Source organism: Myotis davidii, unplaced genomic scaffold, assembly GCF_000327345.1.
Source record: "Myotis davidii unplaced genomic scaffold, ASM32734v1 scaffold556, whole genome shotgun sequence".
Classification (NCBI taxonomy): domain Eukaryota; kingdom Metazoa; phylum Chordata; class Mammalia; order Chiroptera; family Vespertilionidae; genus Myotis; species Myotis davidii.
The window spans coordinates 1,872,170-1,885,334 of NW_006287671.1; positions in this window are offsets into that span (position 1 = coordinate 1,872,170).

Sequence of the window (13,165 nt, forward strand, 5' to 3'; positions counted from 1 at the left end):
CAGCGATGCCATGCACCTGGGGCCTGGGCTCCTGCACCTCCCCGAGTTCCCAGGCAGCCCTGGGCTGGAGGCACCAAGAACAAACACCTTATTTCTCAGCCAGCTTCTCCACCCTGCCCCCAGGCCGGGCCTTTCTCTCCCTCTGCTCTGTCACCCATCTGGGAACCTCTTCCTACCACATATTCCCACCACAGGGAGCAGTGGTCTGGGACCCAGAAGACTTGGCCCGTGGTTCGCATCTGTCTCCCAGAGCAGGAGGATTTACAGAGCCCGGATTTGAGGTTATTTGGAGCTAATGATCAGTGAGGTGTCTTTAAGCTTGTGGAGCTGACTGTGCCGATTTAGCCAGTTCGTCTGGATCAATGCCATCCAGGGTTTCCTTTTGTTCAACTTAAGAAACTCATGTCAGTGTGCAGGATGGGCCCCCAGCGGGAGAGCTGACACTGTAGAGACAATTTATTAGCAGATGCTTTGTTAAACCTCAGCTGTTCTCTTCAGTGTGACAGGAAGATATTTGTTCAGGTGATGAGCTTGAGTGGGCCTCAGGCCAGACCCCCTTCCCCGAGGACCACCCTTCCAGCGCTGAAAGGCAAGAGTCTCCACACTGGCTTAATCCTGGATCCTCTCAACCCGAAGAATCTGCCCAGATTCTCTCAATTACATTTCAAGGTTTTGGCAGCTAGAATGACGGGGGGCCAGGTACAGACCACACGGGCTGGGCTGAGAATCTGCATTGGAAGGTCCCACCACAGGTGGGTCGTCTTGCCTTTCTCCGTGGGGTTGGTCACCCTACAGGGGTGGTTTGTTCAGGACCCCTGGGTGGTATCAGGCTAGGGCATCTAGTCTCTGGGGGGCTACCATTCACATGCATTTGCAACTGATTTGTCAACTAGCTCATTGGATTATCTATCCTTGGTAAGACCTCAGGGGTTCAGGGAGTTTTGAGGCTTTGAATTTTCAATTTTAAAGTTCTTGTTATTAAAAAAAAAAAAGACAGGAAGAAGCACCACATAGGTCTTACTAAAACTTATATTTTAAATGTTCAGTCTACTTGGTATATTTCCAGAATTCCTAGCTAGAAATGACAACCAAGACAGAATTGGAGATGTTGTGAATGTAAAGACTGGGGCAAACACTCACTCTACCCCCAGCATCTGCCTGTCAGACTTGGTCAGTGCTTCCCCTATAGGCAGTGGCTCTGGGTCTAGACCAGCGATGGCGAACCTTTTGAGCTCGGCGTGTCAGCATTTTGAAAAACCCTAACTTAACTCTGATGCCGTGTCACATATAGAAATTTTTTGATATTTGCAACCATAGTAAAACAAAGATTTATATTTTTGATATTTATTTTATATATTTAAATGCCACTTAACAAAGAAAAATCAACCAAAAAAATGAGTTCGCGTGTCACCTCTGACACGCATGTCATAGGTTCGCCATCACTGTTCTAGACTCTTCATGGCCCTTTGGTGTCACCAAAAGTTCAGCATGTTTCTGATGCCAACTAGGAGGTACACTGATGGCCTAGAAGATGGCCTCTTAGCAATAGTTTTACTGTTAGAGGTTGATGATATCCTTGGTAAGTTTTTAACCAGTGGTGACTGCCATTTCCTCTTTATTTTGCTTTTGAAATTGATATTTGCTATGGGACCCAGGATGCTAATGGCTGCCCCATCTAAGGTATTCTATCACTGTATCCTGTTACCCACCACTTCAGGTTCTCTCAAGACTCCAGGGAAAGAAAAAAATCTTCTTTTGGGTGCTACCCATCATTGAGTTCACCTCGGTAGTGGTCCTGAAATTTCCTTGCAGGGAGTGATTCTAGAAAGGATGAGGGCACACAGCACACATTCCATCTGCCCTCCCACATGTTGCAGGTCACGTGAGTAGTTCTGATCGATGGGCTTGAGGCAAAAGTAGTTTGTGTCAAACTGAAGACCGACTCATGGACACAGAGAACAGAGAGACAGCTGTCAAAATGGAGGAGGTTGGGGGCTGGGTGAGAAGGGTGAAGGGATTAAGCAAAGAAAAAAAAAAAAGAGAGACTCATGGACATAGACAATAGTATGGTGATTGCCAGAGGGAAAAGGAGGTGGGAGAGTAAGAAGGTAAAGGGGGATAAATAGTGATGGAAAGAGACTTGACTTGGGATGGTAAACACACAATACAATATAGAAATGATGTATTATAGAACTATACACCCGAAGTCTACATAATTTTATTAACCAATGCCACCCCAATAAATTCAATTAAAAACGTGATTTGTGTCATTTCTGGACTACAGTGTCCTAGAGTTGAAAAATGATCCTTTTCAATTGTGTCTTCCCTTCCTGTGGGGTCAGAAGAAGTTGTAAATGGTAGAGCCTGGTTCCTGCAGAGTAACCCCCACCTCCCTGCTGTATACCTGCACATACAGCAGAGTGGGAAATAAACTTTTGGTGCGCAAAGCCGTTGAGATTTCAGACTCATTTGTTACCACTGCATAGCTTAACCAATCCTGAATGATACAACATATATTCTAAGTAAATTTTAAACAATTGAATTTTAGAATAATTAAAACTCTGTGTACGCATGTTATTGTATGTGTGAAAAATATATAATTTAAAATTTTGGGCTCATAAAATATTTCATGTGAAACACACAAAATGAACCATAAATTAGCATCTCTTTTTGTTTTTGTTGTCTTTTTATTTTTTTTCACATATTAAGCACGTGATGCTAAGACTGTGTTACCCAATAAGAACAGCAGAATTAGGAATCTATAAATTAAATTTTCTCTGCAGTGAATGAAACAAGATACAGTCTATGGACTCAGGGAGTTTAGTAGAGTGGGAAAGGCCAGGAATAGGAATCAGGAGACTTAGAAGCCACGGGATATTTTGGGCCATCCTTTGGTCTGAGGCTGAATTCATTCTCCAAGATCTTCCTCACTCATTCAGTCGCACATCGGTCTATCCCTTCTGAACTGCTGTGGCAGTGGTTGTCTGTGCTTCACCTCAGTTATATTCCGTCTCCTGTTGCTCATCCATTCATTCACAAAGATTTCCTGTGCAAGGGGAACTCAGAGACCTAAGCTAGCCTGTAAAGACCTCATAGTTTAGCGAGAAGTTCCCTTACAATCTACTCAGAATTTCACAGTTGTGAGGTTTGCTCCCTCCGTGTGGGGAGGCTAATTCCCATGTATCTCCCACATGCCCTGGCACCTTGCTGGCAGCGTGGAGGCTGACACACGAGTCTTCCGGGCACACCCATCCGTCTGTGTGCCTCACTTGATCTTCATTAAAATCCATTCTCACAGTAAAGTGGTTCTCTTTGTTTTAGTTCAGCCCCATTTGCCCATCCTCTATGGTCTGCTTTGGGCTGCTTCAGGTTATGTAATTCTGGCAAAGCTGTCTGATTTTCCATCCCACAACCTATTCAAAGGTAGCCAGGTTTTGCATTCGGTAGCAAGCAACTGTGAAGACTTCTGCATTTGATGGGATGGAGGCTGTGAGGTGGGCCAACACCCTGCTCATGAATAGGCTCTCTTAAAATGTCACTAGCATGAAATGCAGCGTTTCATGCGAAGAACATGTCAAGCACCTCCCCTTCTCCATCACTGACATTCAACTTGACATGTTCTCTTTCTACATACAAGTCAAAGCAAGACTTTTCCAAGTGTCAGCATCACAAGCTCAAGCTAGTCCTTGGCAGGGAGCTGGGTTTCCTGTAGCCCCTGGCAGAGTATCAGTAACCAAAGTGCAGCAGGCTGAGCAGAGCCTCACCAAACCGACTGGGGCCTCCCAGGTGCGAAAGCGCACCCCAGTCCCAGCCTGCCCAATGCTCTAAAGACATCAGCCCCTGCTCCCGAGGGGTTCAGGGCATGCAGTGAAGTATGACATAGCAGTATTCTTGTATTTATTAGCTTTTGTAATGTGAAGAGCCAGCTTCTTGTCTTTGAGGCAGAAAACGGCGGCAGGCAAACAGCCGGTGTTTGTCGGCAAGCTGTACCGATAAGATGCAGAAGAGAGAGCCCAAGCAGAGGGGGCAGCTCTCGCGCTCATCGTGCCAAACCCTGTCAAAGAATACTTTGCAAACTCAGTAATCAATGCCACCCAAGCTCACCAGAGGTGCCAGTGAAAACCCTTTCCACCTTTGGTTGAATGTGGCCTGAGACTAGCATTTGGTGAGAATATCTTGTTTCCAGGCATGCCAGACAGCCGAATACAAAAGTGACTCGTTTGATATTGATAAATAATGTGACACATGATTCCCCCCATAGAAATTGTGCAAATCCCTAATTATGAGGGTGCCTTCTCAGGGGCACATTAGAATATTGAGCTAAATTGAGTTATCCTCACCTTTGCCAAGGCTTTTATGCAACTGCACAGTAAGCTGCCCTTAGAAGTTTTTGCTTTTGTTTGTAAATCATGGGTTCAACTTGCACTAAGGTTTCCAGGAATTAAATAGGAAAAAAAAAAAAGGTCCAGAAAAAAAAATTACATAGTGAGACTCCTAAAATAGGGGTTTCCCCGCCTTTTGGTGAACAGGTCACAAGATTGCAATTCTAAACAATCTCACAATTAATTCCTGAGCTATGCAGTCCAATTAGAACAAATGCTTCCTTTCTGGTTTAATTAGAGATGAAGACGCGCCTGTGATCTTATTTGTATAAAATACGTGCTCATTGAACAAGGCTTGGACCAGGTTCAGCTTGTTAGAAGTGCCGTGAAAAGGGAGATTTCTCTCACCCTCTCTGGCCCCTTTAACCCCTTACAGGCCCAGAATGACCTTCTTAGATACAAAGACTATAAAGAGTATTTTGCGGAAACCTGGTGAACTTAAAAGCAGGGGTGTGTTTACTGAAACTGTTGATAAATAAAACCGTCCATCCTCTCCCCTTCACACACTCAGCATCTTCCCACCCTGTCCCCACGCCACTGTAGGTGGGAACTCAAGTCGCCAGTTGGATGAAGGCCACTGTAGGGCAGAAAGAACAGGCTTCTGTGTGATGTGTTCCTTCAAGCCTCACTACTCGGAGTGTGAGCTGTGGGCAGCGGCAGCAGCATGGCCGGGGAGCTCATTGGAACACAGTATCTTGGGTCCTCACTCCAGACTTAGGAGAATCTGCGTTTCATCAAGATCCTCAGGTGATTCAGCAAATGATGGAGATTTTATTTTGAAAAATGAGGGGTCCTTGGGAGCCCCTAAGAATGCCACTTCACTTGAAGAGAAGCTGGTCCCTGGTCCCCTCTCTTCAACAGGGGATCGCCAGCTCATGTGTATGTCTTATTTGTGTTCATTACAACCATAAAAACTGTGTCATTTGGCACTTCTAAAAATATAATAAAGGAATGAACAATGAGGTATAATGATAGGTACTAAAAAGGAAAAACACTATCTGTGAATATTTTGTGCAATTCCAGAGTAATACACTTGAAAAATACTAGAAAATAATGATTTTCTAACAAATACAAAGCAATAAAATTGTCCCAATAATGATCAAAAAATAAATAAAAAATCCACCTAGCACTGTTGATTTTCATAGCCAACATCCATTTTATATGTAAAGAGTAGACAACCCCTACATTGTTAAACTTTCCTGGTATATAAAAAATTACAGAAATTTTTCCAATTCATTAAAAATCTACCATAATCTTTTAATATCAAAATTTGAGAAAGGTGGAACTGAAACAATAATTATAGAACCACAAACATGAATAAAGTGACAACTTTTAAATAAAAAAATTAGCAAATAAAATCCAGCAATATACGGAGAGAGAGAATATTACAGAATAACCCATTTGGATTAATAGTTGAAAGAATGGTTCACCATCAGGAAATCTGGAAACATAATTCTTTCTTTTTTTAAAATATATTTTATTGATTTTTCACAGAGAGGAAGGAAGAGAGATAGTCAGAAACATCAATGAGAGAGAAACATCGATCAGCCGCCTCCTGCACATCTCCCAGTGGGGATGTGCCCGCAACCCAGGCACATGCCCTTGACCGGAATCGAACCCGGGACCTTTCAGTCCACAGGCCGACGCTCTATCCACTGAGCCAAACTGGTTTCAGCGAAAGATAATTCTTGAATCAATTAAAGGAGATAAACTGAATAATGATATCAGCGGGCTCTAAAGAAGCATGTGATAAAATCTGGAAGATGTTCTTCATAAAAGCTCTACCTCAGCTTAGACAGAAGTAAACTGAGTAAATATGCCAAAGATTGTGAACAAACACGGGAAGGGTAAAATGATAAAGCCGCTTCCAATCATTCAAGGATAAGAAGGTGCCACTATCACCTCTGTTATTCAACAGTGTTTGAAAATTAATTGAGCAGAATAAATGCTAAAATTATAAATCCTCATAATCTTTGTTTTTAGAAAACACGTATTCTTAGAAAACTTGAAAGATTATTTTTAAAAACATTTAGAATTCATAGGAGATTTTGATAAAATATTTTGATATTCAATTAGTTCTTTTGTCTGGTAATGCGATAATTAGAAAAGGGAATGGGGAAACTCCCATTTAAAATAAATACAAAACTATGAAATAACCGGGCATAAATTTAATAAGAATGAAGAATACTACAAAACTTTATTGAAGGACGTAAAACAAGGTAAAAACAGAGAAATGAAACACATTCTTAGAGGAAAGATTTAATATCTCAAATTCCACCATGATGAAATTGGTGACTACATGAAAGTGATTTCCCACCAGAATCCCTCTTCTTTTATTATGGAACAAGAGGTGGGAGAGGCTCCCGCCACCATGGCTGCGCTTGCCAGCTGTGAGCCCGGCTTCTGGCTGAGTGGCACTCCCCCGTGTGAGCACACTAACCACCTGGGGGCAGCTCCTGCATTGAGTGTCTGCCCCCTGGTGGTCAATGTGCATCATAGCGACTGGTTGTTCGGCTATTTGGTCTATTTGCATATTAGCCTTTTATTATGTAGGATTAGGAATTGTATTGTGGGGTTATGGATATATTATTATTATAGCATCAGGAATCATACTTCTTGATTTGAAATATCCAAGTACAAATGTGTAAGAATTTCCCATAAAAATTGGTAAAAGGAAAATATTGAGGGGTTAGCAGAGAGGATTTGTCCAGAGAGATGTGAAAACATACTATAAAGCTTCTGGGATCAAATAGCATGGCATCGAAGTCAGAGCAGGGAAACACTCTGTGAGCCTTGAGGCTCACAGGACAGGCAGCTCTGGAGGAAAATGCAAATTACAGGAGAAAGACGTACAGAGAGTTTGAAAATTGGTATTTGTGCATGTCTGTTGGGATCTGACAAACCTAAAATGTGTGTTATTTTAAGCTGTAATGGCATAAAGTAAACATAATCCTATTCTGGATCATCGGATGGCCACTGGGAACCAGGGACTGCCACAAAACCATGTCATATTTGCATTTATAACTATGAAGCATTTACAATTGTACTGGTGGTAAATTGCACTGATTTGATACTCCTGTGCTAATGATAACAGAGGTAGATTGAAGACATTGATGATGCGTTGAGAGCCAAATTCCAGTCTGGCTTAGTGACAGCAAAATTTGACATCGGTTTGAACAGCATGCAAGCATGAGGCCTTCACGTGACAAGTCATATTCTCGGCACACCCAACACACAGGACCTGCCCTGTAGCCCTGAACACCCTGTTCACTGCTGGCCAACAACTTTGTCGTGGCAGCACACTGGGATAATTTGAAGTTCCCCAGTTTTTTAGTTTTATTTGTATTTAATTTGCAAAGCAAATCTAGTTTGCTAGTTGTAGCGCTATAAGAATAAGGAGTGTAAACTTACCAATGTTTGCATATTATACCAAAAAATAACTTAAGTTGAAAAATGCTTTGGCATAGGCTCAAGAATAGAAAAACAGACCAGTAGAAAGATCAGAGAGAGAGAGTTTGGAATTGTTGTAGAGAGAGTTTGGAATTGAAGGTATATTTAGTGAACTAAATAGGAGATAATTTATTTTTTTCTGGGATGGTTGAGGGACCCTTCATCAGAAATGTGGCTTTTGTCTTGCACCTGAAAGGAAAGTAGGAAGGGAGGGAAGGTTACCCAGGCCTGGAGCAACCTTCTCCGAGACAGAACGCTAGCCTGGCACAGCAGTCTGGAAGCTGGAACAGCATGCCCGAGGCCCAGAGGCCTAGTGGGGCAGGGCGGGGTCAGTGTAGCTCTATCTGATGGTGAGGTGAGGTAAGGGAAGAGGAGGAAATGGAAGCATCAGATTTTCTTCTGATCTTTTTAGCTGGAGAAACAAATTTACAAACAGTTTAGGGATATTTTCTAAGAGGGTTGAGTAAATTCACATCAGAGACAGAACTCTGGTAAAATCTATGTTCCCTATCAAATTCATAAGTTGGGAGGCAGGGTGCAGCCCAGCAAAGCCCCCAAAACAAGAGACTGTGAAAAGTGACTCCTTGTATTCAAGATGCAGCAGCTTGTTGGATCTTGAGGGCCCTGTTCTCAGCCAGTTTGCTCACATTCCTAGGAGACGGCTGGCTTTGGCATCCATGTAATCCTCGCCAGAACGGGAAGCCCCCAAGCTAGGTAGAAGACAAAATATTTTTGTCATTTGACATGATAAAGCGTGTGGCTCTTGAGTAAGAAGTACTGGCACGACCGTGGGCGAGTTCTGTCTTATCCCCTCCACTCCGTCCCCAGTGGGAAAACGTCTCCGCCAGCCAGCACAGCAGAGGGGTCCTCCGGTGGCCTGGGAGGGGCAGAGCCATGCCCTTTCTTTGTGCACCATCTGTGGCCTTGACTTTCCACAGGCATGGATTCTGCCACCTGTTCCATGGAGGGTGGTGGTGGTGTTTTTTTGCAGGTCAGTGTGCCTTCTCCCAGTCCCCTTAGAAGTACCCAAATGGGGACTGCTGCTGGTGGTATACTAAGACCCAAAAGGAGAGAGCCTGCGTGCCAGCAGCGCTTGCAGATGGCTGGCTGAAAACATTTGTTTCACAGGACCGACACTATAAATAGGATGTGGATCAGCAAGAAGGCAGCAGTTTGCGTGGGTGGCCTAGTCTTCATGGTGAGGTATTTCCCAGAAGCACGCACCACTGGGGCTGGCTCTGGATCCAATGAAGCTGCAAAGTCGTCACTGCAGCATGGCTCGCAGCTGCCCCCACCGGAAGTCCTTTCCCTCACTGTCCCAAACCCATCTGCCATCGTATCCAGAAACTTCCATGAGAGGCTTGGGGCTCTTTCCCATTGAAGTTTCCGAAGCATGGAAAAGCCTGTCTCGAGTGTGTGTGTGTGTGTGTGTGTGTGTATGTGTGTGCGCGCGTGCCTGTGATGTATGTGTGCAGAAACTCCCAACCAGTGGGCTCTCTGCTCCCATCAGGAATGAAAGCAGGGGAGCTTGATGCGAGAGAGGGCCAGGCCTGTCTGCGCTATCTTGTCTCCCGCTTGCAGCCCATGTGGGTCAGCCGGAGGCCGAGCTGAGAACGGGAGTGGGGAGGAGGGGAGGAAGACAGTGCTTACTCAGCCCAGCAGCCGATCAACTGGCCAGAGGGAACAAAATAAGTGGGAAAACGGCATTTGTCCGGGACAGAACGCTAGCTCAGCACAGCAGTCTGGAAGCTGGTTATAATAAAACTTCCACATGGTTGGAAGGGAACCATGGGCCTCCTTTGCTGTGCTCCCCAAACATTTGTTTCCCATGCCCGTTTAGAAACAAATGAAGGCACTGCGTGGGGTTCTCTGCCATCCATGATCTCAGTCAAACCTCACAATCTTAGGTCCTTTGACAAAGGGGGACATTGCGGCTCAGAAAGGTGAATAGAGCAGGATTGCAAACCCAGGTCTTTGGTGACATGCGTGGGCACTAACAGAAGTTACCAGTCCTGCTCTTCTCGGGAATAACAGAAATACACCTTTTTTTTAAAAAGATTTTTTTTAAATTGATATTTAGAAAAAGAGGGAGGGAGAGGAAGAGAGAGAGAAACATCAATGTGAGAGTGAAATATCAATTGGCTACCTCCTGCACAACCCCTATTGGGGATTGAACCTGCAACCTGGGCATGTGCCCTGACCAGGAATCCAACAGGCCACCTTTTGGTGCATGGGATGATGCCCAACCAACTGAGCCACACTGGCCAGGGCTAATGGAGATATTCTTTTTTTTTAAAAAAAAATATATTTTATTGATTTTTTACAGAGAGGAGGGGAGAGGTGTAGAGAGTTAGGAACATCGATGAGAGAGAAACATCGATCAGCTGCCTCCTGCACACCCACTACTGGGGATGTGCCCGCAACCAAGGTACATGCCCTTGACCGGAATCGAACCTGGGACCCTTCAGTTTGCAAGCCGACGCTCTATCCACTGAGCCAAACCGGTCCGGGCTAATGGAGATATTTTTAATGACAAAGGGGATTCCCCTCATCTTGTGGCCAAAATACCAAGTACTTATTCTGCCCGGGAACTATAATAGGAGGTAAAACACTCTACCTCTTTTGTTTCTTATGAGTTAGATATCATCACCCCAGCTCTAGAGCAATGTGAGAGAAGTCTTCCAAAGGCACACAGCAAGCCAAGACTAAATAAAACCTGATCCCAAAGCCCATGCTCTGGACCCCTGCACTATACAGCTTCCCTAATGGAAAGAAGGCCCCACCGACTCCCTGCCCCTGCTCTGCCCAGGAGAGGAGGTGGGTTGCATCCATGCAACAAGGCCCATTGCTCATTACTCCCAGGCCTCTCAGGCCTCCCAGGCCTCCCAGTGATTAAGCCCTTAGAACTTCTCCAGGGCCCTGGGTGACATCATTGCATAATTAAGGTGACTGTGATGCCCAACTGCATGCACCAAACAAAGGTCCCTTGTTAGAATTTATCATCTAAACTCTCCTTGTGCAAGACTGAGCTCCTGCTAGTAATTAAGGAAGACGGTTTAACCTGGCTGAATGAAGCAGGGCTGGGCCAAAGTGGCAGAAGAGGAGACCCACTGTCAGCTCTTAATTTGGCATGGTAATGAGGGCGCCCATAAAAGATAATAAGGGGTAGGCTTAGCCTGCAAAGAGGAGAGTTCAACACTAATCAGAAGCCTTCCTTTTCTGTAATTTTCTTGCCAAGTAGCTAAATAGATTTTTTTGGTCTCGTTTTATTTCTCAGCTGATCCTTCAATGGAACTGTGACTGAGGGGGCCACATGCCTTGAAGTTGATCACTGTCTACTCAGAGCATCATGTTAAGGCACATAGATTCTGTAGCCCATACCACAGATGTTTAAACCCAGCTTTGCCACTTTCTAGCTCTGGGTGACTTTGGACCAGCTACTTAAACTCCCAGTTCCTCTGTTACTATATTCATAAAATGGTACTAATGATGCTAAGACCTACTTCATACCAGTGGTGTAAGGATTAAAGCAAGTGCACGTTAAACACTGCTGACAGTGCCTAGTGCATAAGCACTGTGTGTTGGCTACCTTACCTTGACTACTTTGCTACCAATATCTTTGTACGCCTGTATAGTGTCTTGCAGAGCAGATGTTCAATAAATGTCCCTTCTCTTTGAGAGACTTTGAATGTTCTCACCACAAAGACAAAATGGTAATTATATGACATAATGGAGGTGTTAGCTAATGCTATGGTGGTAATCATTTTACAATATATAAATGTATCAAAGCAACACCTTAAACGTCTACAATGTTATATGTTAATTATCCTATATAATAAAAGCATAGTATGCAAATTGGCCCCTCGATTGGGAATTTGTCTGGGAGTTTGACCAGGGGTCGGGCCGGCTGAGGGAAAGGAGGGAGTACCTGGCCAGCAGCCCGCAGGTGCTAGAGACCCTACCAGTGCATGAATTTCATGCACTGGGCCTCTGGTATTCAATAAAGCTGGAAAAAATAATGTGTTCTTTCATTACATTGTCTCTGTTCTCCTCTTCTCTCTCTTTTTCCCTCTCTTCCCCAAAATAGTGACTCCATTTCTACTGTCATACACAGGCTAATGTGATTACAATAGTTAGGAAGGAAGATGGCAGTGGTTATGTTTCTGTGTTCACATCTTCCCAAGGTTGAGGGGTTCTCTTTCACACTCTCTGCATTCGTATCTACCTTTTCTATGATATTTTTTGAATTCTTTTGAATTTTAGCTATTTAGCTATTCAGTTGTTAGTTTTTCAGTTTATTGTGACTTCTGGGATCTTTTACAAGCCATTTGTTAATTCACCAAAATTCTAGCAATTTGATAATTCTTTGATTAACTTTTCCAATAGCAGTAACATTTATTTGTTACAATTTTTAAGTATTTATGTAATCACAGGACTTTGTATTGGATGATAAAGTTTTGATAGCTTTTGGAGATATCTGCAAAATTATATTTGTCTGATTTTTAATTCTCTTCAGAGCAGAGATTTAAAGAATTATTAAGAAACATCTTGGGATTTGTGCTTCTTATGGACATTCACTGTTGCAGAAAAGTGTATTTTAACATTTTCATGTAAGGTTAACCCATTCACACACACACACACACACACACACACACACACACGGTGAATTTAGGAAATTGGTCATTTGGTAACATCATCCTTAGAAAAAGTCACTTCACCTTGCCTCCTTATTCTGTGATGAAAGAATTCTCTACTTGCCTGTCTCTGACTTGAGAGGAGTTTAAGCAGAAACAGAATAAATGACTAATTGTTGGAGAGATGTAGAGGCCTATTCCTAATAAATCAATAGAAGGCAGGCTGTTATATCAGATTAAGTATCCATAGTGAAGTATAAGATCTGTACAGGAAAGTGCAAGTCATGAATGTACAATAGACTATAACTTACATCCAGACCAGGACATAAAATATAACCAGCCTTCCCAAAAAGCTTTTGTTTACCCTCCCAGGTACCATGCTACCTCCCCAAAGAAGCCACCGTCCTGGCTTCTATCACCATAGATCAGTTCTGCCTTTGTTTGTATGTTTTCAAATTTATATAAATAGAATTATACATATGAACTCTGTAGTGGGATGCTTTTGCTCACCATAATGGTTGTGAGATCTGTTCTTGCTGTGTGTAGTTCTTTTGTTCTCCCTGTATAATATTCCCCATAGGAACATCTTACAATTGATCATTCTATTCTATTGTTGATGACCATTTGGATTATTTTCAATTTGGGGCTATTACAAAGATGGTTGCTATGTACCTTCCAGTACATGTGTTTTGGTAAAGA